We start from the raw sequence: 12,167 nt of genomic DNA, 5'->3' as shown, positions 1-12,167 counted from the left end.
GCCACCTCTCAGCTGTTCCAGAATTCCCATGCCTGTAGAATATGTTGATCTAAATCGTTCGAGCATATGAAGAATAGTTTGCGTATATATATATATATATGTGACGTGTGTGTGTATGTTTGGGTTTTCGTATATGTTCACATAAATGTATCATCGACATTTTGAGAACAAAGTGTAAATACATTAAAAAACTCACATGATTTGTCATATACATATATGCACGTTATCGTTACGATATCCAGACGCCTGTAGGCATATGAGTTAGGGTGGTAAGGTTTTTATAGACTTCCGCAAAGCCATTAAAGAATTACACACCTTCACTTGGCAAACAAACTACGCTCGTATGGGATACGGAATGTCGGATGAGGTTGGACTTCATGGTGACAACAGAAATTACGTCCATTTAAAGGGTCTGAGTACGGCAGTATAAAAACATTGTTAGGGTACCTGATATTTCATAAATGACTAGGAGACAATGTTAGTAATACGTTCCGTGATATACCTCCGGGGCTCAGCGCAGTTGGAAAGTTAATACGAACTGCAGGGTCATTACAATATTGTTACGTTTTGAGTTAAAGAACTGCAACTGCCCGGAAATGAAAATAAACATGATGCGCATGCATCAACTAAAAATGTAGTATGTCTTAACTAAACGATTGGCGACGAGTCGGTCCAGTCAGTCATAACAGTCCACAACAGCCCCTTAGGCTAACGGTGGGTAGGCGGTTACGATGCTGATTTTTGTTGGAGATGTTGCAAAGAAGAACTGTGCTGTTCGTCACACATTTAGTCAATACGAGAGGTTCATAGAAAGACCGATAAACTCTAGCGAGAGCCACAGAAGGTGACGTATGTATCGGAGACCTTTACTGTCAAAATAGTGTAAGCAAAGACCAAAGCAACCGGTTTAATCTCTATAGAAGAAATCTCGCGTAACGGCCACCAGGATAAATAAAAGAGTACGAATTTATAAAAGCGAATCCCGAAACTCGTCCTTCCCATTTACAACTTGCGAGGGGAACAAACCATACGGTGGCTAGCTGATCACAAATGTAAATACAGTGAGTCATATTAAATGTCTTGCGCACACACAGCTTACTGGTGTCCATGCTACCTTAAAGATGACGCAGTAAATAACTTTTAAAACTAGCTTCCGTTGGATTCTTGCCGCACCATTTAAATGTGCGTGCCATATGTACAAAAATAACTTTCTTTTTTAAGCACTGAAAAATGTTCACCACTATTTCTGCGAAAACGTTTTTTATGGTTTAGAACGTCTGTCTTGTGTCATGATTTGCTACATTTCTATCTGAATTATACTCCGTAAAATGTAATTTTACTTTTATCTCCTGGTGAATACAAGAAATAATCACGTTCTTCTTCTCATTAGAAGGTGTCGGGCTTTCCTAATGCTGAATAACTACTTGAATAGGTCGATCGTCCCATATCTTTGATGTACTTTTGTATAATTTTCAGCCAGATAACAATGCAGACGGTTTTGTCGATAATTTAGTCTTATAATCATATAGTCGGAACTTTGGAAAATAGATAGTGGCGACATTCCCGTAATGAGCACTTTTTAAAACTATTCCTTACATAAATGTGAGTGTATGCTTTCCCGGCGTATACAGCTGGCGACGAGTTCTCGGGCTTCCAGCCGGGTGGCGGTGTCTTCAAACAGCGACGTTTCGACGAGTGACATACTCATCATCTTCTGGCGAAGTGCCGAGACTTTGCGGATGCCGGTCCCTTTATACCTGCGGTGTGCCCCCCACCACCTGGCCGCGGGAGGCTGGGTCCAGAGGAGCCGGCGGGCGAGGTGGAGGGGGAAGCGGGTTCGCCGTTCGTGTCTCCGTCAGAGCATTCAGAGATGATGAGTATGTCACTCGTCGAAACGTCGCTGTTTGAAGACACCGCCACCCGGCTGGAAGCCCGAGAACTATTCCTTACATATTCATTATCTTGTTTGTACCTCTTTTCATTCACATGCAGATAAGCCTTCGAAAATAAAAACAATTTTACTATATTGTCAGTACACTCTTAGGTGTAACCATCTTTTTATTGCTATTGATGCCAACATTCAGGTAAATTAATGATTTTATTGCAATTTGTTAGGCTTACATATGTTAATAATCACTAAAGAAATTAATAATTTGGTGGCGTTGTAAATGTCAGTGATGGTGAGGATATGAACACCTACTCTTGTAGGTACAAGCTCAGGATAATTGGTGTCGTCATTGAACACTTGATTTGCACTAGCAGACGCTCCTTCTTCACTCACACACGCTATAGGACCGTGCTCCCTAACTTACGCCTGTGACACCCTGGAAGGTCTACAGAGACACCTGTCCTCTAGCAGTTTGAGATTTTGTTCGGTAGCTCGTTAAGTACGCTCCACATTTTTGCACCTCCCACAGCCGCGTATGTATCCGAAGCAAACTGAATTTTCCGTCTATAATTACGTGAAGCAGACTGGAAGACAAGGAATAGTTCCGACATCTCTGCGTTCTAAGGTGTATCTTATTAGGAACCGAAACATACCAGTACTTGTGCACTGTTAAAGAATATACCAATCCAGTGTCAGTTGTCGAGGTGTAGCAGTCCCCGGTTGTGTAAGCATCTGGTGGAGACGAGGCGTAGGCACTGGGAGCGCCACGGGACACACTTTTTCTCCTCTTACGAAATGTTCCTCTCTCAATCTCCCGTCTCCCTCCGCCGTTCCATCATTCATGAATTATACGAGTCTTTTCATCAGCGTCCAATACTTCACGGAGGCCGGCTCCGCAGACCTTTCTTCCTGCCGCACGTTTCCGCCTTTCTGGCGTCCTCTCCCCCCCTCCGTGCCTTTTGTACCTATCTCGTCCCCCCCCCCCCTCCCACCTCCCCTACACCACCGTCTCGATCGCCACCCCGCATACCGCGCGGCTACTTGCCGCTGCGTGGGGGCTCGGCAGTAATTACTTAGCACCGCCTTGGGAGCCGCCTGCTCCGGCAATAAGTCGGTTTCGGGGCTGCGGGCGATCGATGTGGCCCACGCCGTGCCGCTCCCGCCCCCACCCCCTCTCGCATTATCGTTATTAGGCCATCTGACCGGGACCGTCTACGTCAAAAGGCCGGGTCGTATACCCCCTCCCCTTTCCTGCACCGCTATTCTCTGGAAGCCTACCTCTCGCCGGCTGGCGCGAATAACTCAATTCGAGTGCCTGTCATTAGCGAAATGGAAAGCATTTCCTTTCTGTTTCCCTTTACCTCACATCTTCCTCGTTAGTAAACGGTGCCTTTAAGCTGTTTTAAAAGCAAGTGCTTAGATTGGGCGAATGTGATGCATGTCTGCGGCCCGCGGTATAGGAGGTACGGTCCAAGATTAACGTGTTCAGCTGAAAAGCGCTGAACGATACTGGAGGATTTTGTTCTGCTTCGTCGATGGATTATATCATTTCGTGCTCTCAGTTCCTTGCCTGCGCTTTATTCGGTCGTAGTTATTCCTGCTTAAACCTTGCATAAAGGTCGCAGTTATCTCCTGCCCCCTTCATTTCTAGTATTACGTGTAGTTACAGTTTCGTTTGCTCTTCAACCCTGGAGCAGTAATAAAATAGATCTTCATGACACAAACGCAATCTGATGAAAGAAAGGGCAACTAGGTATTAATGTACAGATACATGGAGCAGAAAACTTCAGGACAACCGAAAATCTATCTTTGAACTTCACTGTGGCAGTAATTTTGGTAGCTATTCGTTCGGCTGCTTGTTCGGTTGCTGTCGGATGTAAGGTTCAAGAATACGGTTCAGGAACAGACTTACGTTCTGTAGGACATCACCTCAACTTGATAGCTGAAGGGAGCCGTTCTGTAGTTCTACATCCTGCAACCCTACCCCTTATTACCTTACTAGCTTTGTACCAACTGATTTGCTCGCGTTTGCATAGTAATTCCGTCAAAAATAATTTTACAAACATAACCAGGCTTACTGAAAAATTAATGTATTAATGAGCTATTTTCTTTTTGATGCAAGTCTAACGAAGTCAATTGGTCGTAGTGACTCATAAATAGCTTTCTTTGATTCAGTTCGCAAACTGCAACACCTTCTACGCTTTTCAAGCTAATTAAGGCTTTTAAAGCATGGTCTTTTCCAAACGTACTACTGTCAAAAAAGCGATTCTGGTAGCTGGAGGCAATGATTTTTGTCAGTCATGCCTTTTGCATTCCTGTGGTGATATTTCCATTGAAACTTTCATCCCCTAACGCATATTTCATTATTTGCAACCAAGAAGTGAAATACCAGTTTTCATAAATGAAGCTTCAAATTTTTTTAATACATCGAAACATTTTGTTAACAATTTTCATCCCGTATTTCACCCTCTTAGGTGTTGAATTTCCAAAAACAGTGAAAACGTACCATTTTCTTTACATCAGAGAAGCCAAATATTAATTTTCATAGATTTATCTTTAAAAATGCTTGCATAATGAAATAATGTCCCTACTTCATTCACTTAGGGAGTTGAGTATCCATAAACATTGAAACACAACTTTTTTAAACAATTTCTAACCGAGAAGTCAAATACCAATTTTCAAAGAGGTAGCTGTAAAAATACTTCAGTAGTTCCTTAATAATGATTTATGTTCAAAAAAAGCTTTCATCCACTGTTTTATCCCATTAGTGAGTGGATTTCCAAAAATGGTGAAATACATATTTTTTATTTCTAACTAAGAAACCACATACCAATTTTCGTAGTTCTAGTTGCGGCATATTGCCAAAAAGTCTTTCGTCCTCTGTATCACTACCTTAGGAGTGGGACTTAGAACGATCTCTTCTTAAACGATGCAACAATGTAAGATGCAAACCCTCTACAAATTTGGAACCGTATCTCGGTTTGGGTTGGATAATGAGTCAGTTAGCCAGTCTGGCCCTATTTCACCCCATTAGGGGTTCAGTTTTCAAAAATAGTGAAACACGTATTTTTTTCTTTTCTAATTGGGAACCCAAATACCAACTTCGCTTTAAAAATGCTTTCACAATGAAATATTTTCATAAAACGTATCACCCCTACTTTATCCGTTTAGGTGTTAAATTTCCCCAAAACAGTGAAATGCTTATCTTTTTATTTCTAACACAGGGTGAAATACAACTATTAATAGATGTTGCATTGAAAATGCTTTCACAATGAAATGCTTTCATAAAAGTATGACCCCTACTTTATCCGCTTAGGGGCTGAATTTCCAGAAACAGTGAAATGCTTATCTTTTTATTTCTAACACAGGATCTAATACAACTTTTCATAGATGCTTTCATAATGAAATAATTTCAAAAAACTTTTCATTCCCTGTTTCATTCACTTAGAGAATTGAATTTCCATAAACACTGAAACACGTATTCCTTTTTTTTTTTAATTTCTAATCCAGTTGTCAAATACCAGTTCTCATAAACATAGCTTTAAAGCTATTTCGGTAGTTCCTTAATAATGGTTTATTTTCAAAAAGAACTTCTGGCCACTATTCCACCCCGATAGTGGTAAAATTTCTAAAAATGCAGAAACACGTTTTTTAAATTCTGACGAGAAGCCAAATACCGTATTTCGGAGTTCTAAATTACCTTAATAGCAATATATTTTCAAAAAACACTTCATCCCGTGTTTCACTCATTAGGGGTAGACTTTCCTAAAATGCCGCAATAGGTATTTTTTTCTGACCAAAAAATAAATACCACTTTCCGTAATTCAAAACTACCTTAATAGCGGCATATTTTCACAGAACTTTTCAACCCCTATTTCAGTCCCTTAGGAACGGAATATCGAAAAGTCACCTCTTGAGAGACGCCTACAGTACAAGATCAACAAACTCTGCAAATCTGAAGCTTCTATCAGTGGTCTGGGCTTGATGATAATGAGCGAGTCAGTCAGCCGAGACATTTTTATACATAGATATTACAGTTGGACCATTTATAACCTGTCTCTGCCTGGCCCAGCTGCCCTGCGTCAAACCGCTAAAATGAATTTAGATCAGGGAAAGGGACTGTCAAATCGACAATCAACAACAGAGGAAAGGTACCGCCTCGTTCAGGCAGTATTTACCACTAATGAGGATACGTATTCCATGAAGCAATCTGTCACTTGACGTTAATAGAAAAGCCAGTTACCTTGAATATCTTCTTATGGTCGCCTTTTCATTCATTCTTCATGCAGTGGTCCTATTATGCAGTGCCACCAATTATTCTATCGGACTTGTTGCGACTGCTGCGCGTCGGGGACTGTAAGGCAGTTCGTATTTTCTATGGGCTACTTAAAAAATCGAGTAACCACCTTTTCAAGAATTCTTCTGTATTTGAAAGTTCTGCGTAAACTTTAATGGTATCAAGTAAACAAAACTGTTATTTACACTTTCAACTTAACTGATGACAACTCTGTAAATGGCAGATCGAGAGAGAGAGAGATAAGTGAATAACAGATTTTATAACGAGCTTCTTCTGTCCCCGTGTGAAACTATTATTGTCCGAAGCTCCTCTTCTCTGGAGTCCGCAGCATCCCCAAGCAGCGACGTCAAAGTGTGATTTCTCCAGTGCAAGTAAAGTCACTCACTCGTCGTCGCGTCTTGTTGATGGAATGTTTTCACATTTCTGCTTTCACGTGTGCACATAAATTGAAAAAGAAACGCCAGCACAGTAGGCACTCCTTTCCGTACTAACTAAAATAAAATATCTCCACGAACGTCTTTCATCGGCATAGTAGATGGAAATGAGACATTCTGATTCATTAAATATCAATTTGTACCACTGCAACAGAAAAAAATGATGTAGTTGGCAACTTTGTATGGATACACTATGGCCTCCAAACGTCTTGCTTAACCTACGATATTAACACATGGATATAGTTTGTTTCTGTCGTCACAGCTCAAAGATTGCCCGCAGAAAACCATAAACTAAGAGTATTCCCTCCCTGTGTATGAAGTTATGGAGCCCATGGAAACTTTACTTTTGCACAGGATGCGACTATAATTTTTCCTGTACTGCAATCACTCTCTAACGTTACTTTGCTTGCCACGATGGTCTTGAAATAAAGTTATCGGAATTCTGCACGTACCACAGCGGTTGTCGACTGGTACTTTTTGGTACGCGTAACAGCTACATGAATCGGCTCAGACTTCATCAAGGAACTCCTGGTCTGTAGACGTTCGCTTAGACTGAAACCAGTTACCAGAATCAATAAATAAATAGTTGTTGCCATCTAGGCTGACTGTTTCTGTATATTATTATGATAAATGCACGTAGAGCGTAGAGTTATGTTGTTCTTGTTGATAACCCTGATAATAAAAGAAAATGGATTGCATGGAATCTACTTGCCAGTTAGCGTATTGCTCTCGAATACTACCATGGTTAACGGTGCCATACCACGGGTGAATGTCCATCCATGGTGTGACATGTCGCCGGCCGGTGTGGACGTGCGGTTCTAGGCGCTTCAGTCTGGAACCGCGTGACCGCTACGGTCGCAGGTTCGAATCCTGCCTCGGGCATGGATGTGTGTGATGTCCTTAGGTTAGTTAGGTTTAATTAGTTCTAAGTTCTAGGCGACAGATGACCTCAGAAGTTAAGTCGCATAGTGCTCAGAGCCATTTGAACCATTTGTGACATGTCCGCGCTCCACGAAACACCACGAAGAATTTAATCCAGGACATTGGCACAGACAGTCTCCCTTTTTGACAGCGTTACAAATTTCTTACACTACGAGGAATTGACTGAGCACCCGGAAGGAGGGTGTCACGGCACAAGCTCGCCTTAGCGACACCGACTGTGCGACCAACTACCCATCACCATCGAGGCATTCGCAGTATCTCCCAACGATAGCCAAAAAGACAAACGTTTTAGCGAAGCAACTTCGTCTTGGAGAACGTGCAGTCAGCCGCCAACTATTCAGTGTCACCGATGAATAGGACCAACAATGTCCCAGGTCGGTCAGTATAATTTTTGGCCCATCAATTTTGTCGACCTTGTAACTATGTCAGTCAGTGTCAGATCGCTCGGAGAAAAATCGATCTAACAGAAGAGAGAACGAGCACTATCATATACGTTATAAATGCGTAACACATTAAGAGCTACTATGTATGACTCCTGCAGTCGCACTGATCCACAGTAGCGAAGTTGCGGAGATGGTTTCAAGAGATCTGCGTTCGAGTCGGAAGCTGCGCTATTGTTTTGCCGGAGTCGACGTCGGTTACGTAATTATCGTTTCTGAATATCAACCACAGCATGTCAATTTTTTTTATACAACATAATTCGTTTCAGCGTAGGTTAACTAAATAATTAACAATTAAAAATAAAGGGAAATTGGGGTCCTTCAGCTTATAGAGGATGAGTCCGGAGGAAAGATACATCGTTTGAGGGGTATGGACATGTGCCCTATTCCGAACGGTTTCCGAGAGGTGGTTGTTGTCTTCAGTCGGAAACTGGTCTGATGCAGCTCTTCATGCTACTCCATCCTGTGCAAGCCTCCTCATCTCTGAATAACTACTGCAACATACATCCTTCTGAATCTACTTACTGTGTTCATCTCTTGGTTTCCACATCTACGATTTGTACTCCTGCCATCACCTACACTTCCCTCCCTCACTAAATTGGTGATCCCTTGATGTTTAGTAACGTATCCTATCGATTGATCCGTCCAAATTGTGCCACAAATTTATCTTCACCCTCATTGTATTCAGCATCTCCTTATTAGTTACGTGGTCTACCCGTCTAAGAGATAGAACGACTTCAATCTCAGTTTCGTACGTTTTTATTGAATAACCCGAAAACTGCGGCCTCCAGTGAACACTTGTCACAGCAGAAAATTAACTTACATTGAATTTCCCTCACAAACGGTCCGATTCATTTTTTCTATAGGGCTAATTGTATGCACGAAGAAAGTGACAGACTATTGAAAGTCTTACGCGACGCGCATGCGCTGTGGCTTAGATGGTTTTTGTAGGCCAGTTTGAGGTCGTTTCCCGACGCGACACACCACAAGTGTCCTATATGAAATTGTTTGTCTCGAATGCCTCTAGGCTACCGTGGTACGTTGGAAACAATGACAATTTACTGAATAACACAGGAAATAAATAACAATATACATTGAACGTGTTCTGTCTCGGAAACCGTTAGGAACTGGGCGAGTAATTAGTTTCAAGTAGATGAATTAACTATTTGCTTTGGCCGTTATCTCACGTAACGTGAAGTAGTTTTTTCCTGTTCTCTCTCTCTTTTTTTCTTTAGTCTCCAGCCCTGTGGTCAGTCTGCAGTAGTACACCATTCCCCTACCTCTTTATTTCAGAGTATTCTTAATGTGCTACACGGCTGACCTTCTTTGTCGTACTCAGCGATTCCTTCCCTCAGTAGTGTGTTCTGCTATTGTTCCAGGGATGTTGTTGTGTCTTCAAGTATTTCCCAGGTGTTTGCCTCTTCTTGTCTGCATATGCCTCCATAGAGTGCAGCATTACCTTTGGTTAGTGGTAACTACTGCGGCTTGCAATCCAGCAGAGCGCGAGTGCAAAATCGTTGCAACATGCCCTTGCATAAGCGAATAATGGCCTAAGACAGCAGCCAGTGAATTACTGATATATGAGACAAGAATAAATTAAGTATGAAATCTGGAATTAAAGCTTTGATCTCTCGGGGTATTAATGTACGTCTACAACACATTTGAATTATACTGTTGCTTTAGTCATGGAAAATTACTTTGCTGTGAACGATGGTCCTACGCATACTATACACAATGATACACTCGGAATGCGAGCTAGTTCTAGCAGAGCAGTTTCAGGCAAACAAACAGTTCACTACACCACAGTCATTGTATGTTGCACTACGTTCACAGTTCAAATCCTCAGCTCGCAAACTGATACACCGAAGACTAACTTCCGAATAATGAATGCTGTAGGTATGCTCCTCCATCGGAACTCAAACACGTGCGGCCGGCAGGTCGTTTTAGCCCACCTTACCGCACGGCTCCCACCACCAAAAAATACCTTTATTTGTGCTTTGCATCTCTGTCCCGAGATTTGTCACGTGACACGCCACTCTATTCAAACTAATATCCATACACCTGACTACCATTCATTTACAAATACTTTTCACAGTATTCAAATACAGCCAAATACCTTACACAATTCTGTACATAACTATTCGTATCACATAGTATTTTATTTCCTTATTACAATAAATTTTGCTTTAAGACATTGCACGAACCCGATCAGCAACCGCTCGTCAGAACAACTGGTTTATTCTTTCTTGCCATTTTCTCATTGTTATTAAAATTCTTCTAGAATTAATAATATATAAATTTATTATTAAAGGAAAGTCGAAGCTGAGTATCAGTACAAATTACCCATGTAGTAATCCCGTTTTAGATACACAGATTCTTCTGTTATGTAACAAGAGACCAGGTTTCCTGTAATCTTCTCCGTATCTCTTCATTGGTAACTCTGTCCATCCACCTTATCTTCACCAGCCTTCTGTAACACCAAGTCTCCAGGGCTTCTAGCCGCCTTCTCCCTTGTTTTCGTGTTGTTCAAGTCTCACACCCGCATAGGCCCACACTCCAAACAAAAGCTTTCATCCTTTTCGTTATTTTCAGACCGTCCGCAGCTCGTGGTCTTGAGGTAGCGCTCTCGCTTCACGCGCAAGGGGTCCCGGGTTCGATTCCCGGCGGCGTCAGGGATTTTCTTTGCCTCAAGATTACTGGGTGTTGCATGTCTTTCATCATCATTGACTCGCAAGTCGCCGAAGTGGCGTCAACTAAAATAGTGTTGCAATACGGCGGCCGAACACCCCCATATGAGGCCTCCCGGCCAGCAATGCCATACGATCATTTCATTTCATCTCCTAAAGCGATAATAAGGATTAGCATCGTCCCTGTACGCACTCATTACCCAGTAGATCGCTCTTTCCAACCGATATTCCGCATTTCCCAGCGTTCTTAGCGATGCAGTCTCTTTCAAAATTTTCTTTCCCAACTCGTTATATCAGAAAGACATCGGTTTTTAACGCCTAAAAATTGTTATATCTGCCACTATCAGGACCATTAGTATTATTATTATTATTACTATCACTACTATTAACTTTATTAGTTCATTGTCAGTATAATATACTCAGCTGCCTCTTCAGACACTTAGATCATTTTAATACTATTTGCGAAATTATTTCTGAAGAAAGCATAATGGAAAAAATGTTACTGTACTTGCGAAACTCTAGTCCGATGTGAGAGTGGGCCTGATGGCCATAATCAAATAACGCCGAAGAAATAAACTAATGTTCATCAAGTGAGTAAGTATTTCTTGAAATTAAATCAGTTTCGGCCTGCTGCATTCTGCTCGCAGTTCTTTCCAGCTGCTACCCTACCATGTGATCCTGTTTCCCAGATACACTGAAGTGCCAAAGAAGCTGGTATAGGCTTGAGTATTCAAATACGGAGATACGTAAACAGGCAGAATATGGCGCTGCGTTCGGCAACGCATATACAAGACAACAAGTGCCTGGCGCAGACGCCAGGTCGGTTGCTGCTGCTACAATGGCAGCTTATCAAGATTTAAGTGAGTTTGACCGTGCTCCTATAGTCGGCGCACGAGCAATGGGACACGGCATCTCCGAGATAGCTACGAAGTGGGGATTTTCTAACACGGTCAATTCACGAGCGTACCGTGAATATCAGGAATCCGTTAAAACATCAAATCTCCGACATTTCTGTGGCCCGAAAAAGATCCTGAAATAACAGCACCAATGACGACTGAAGAGAATCGTTCAACGTGACAAAGGTGCAACCCTTCAGCAAATTGCTGCAGATTTCAATGCTGGGCCATCGACAAGTGTCAGAGTGCGAACCTTTCAGTTAAACATCATTCATATGGGCTTTCTGAACCGAAGGCCACTCGTGTACCTGTGATGACTGCGCGACATAAAGCTTTACGCCTCGCCTTGGTCCGTCAACACCGACATTGGAGTGTTGATGACTGGTAACATGTTGCCTTGTCGGACGAGTCTCGTTTCACATTGTATCGAGCGGATGGATGTTTACGGGTATGGAGGCAATCTCATGAATCCATGGAGCCTGCATGTGGGCAGGGGACTGTTCAGGCTGGAGAAGGCGTTTGAAATTGGAGTGATAGGGGACCCCTGATACGATTCTGAGGAGGTGACACGTATGGGCATTCT

This window comes from Schistocerca piceifrons, chromosome 1 (genome assembly GCF_021461385.2).
Source record: "Schistocerca piceifrons isolate TAMUIC-IGC-003096 chromosome 1, iqSchPice1.1, whole genome shotgun sequence".
Classification (NCBI taxonomy): Eukaryota; Metazoa; Arthropoda; class Insecta; order Orthoptera; family Acrididae; genus Schistocerca; species Schistocerca piceifrons.
This window is presented reverse-complemented; position numbering follows the sequence as displayed.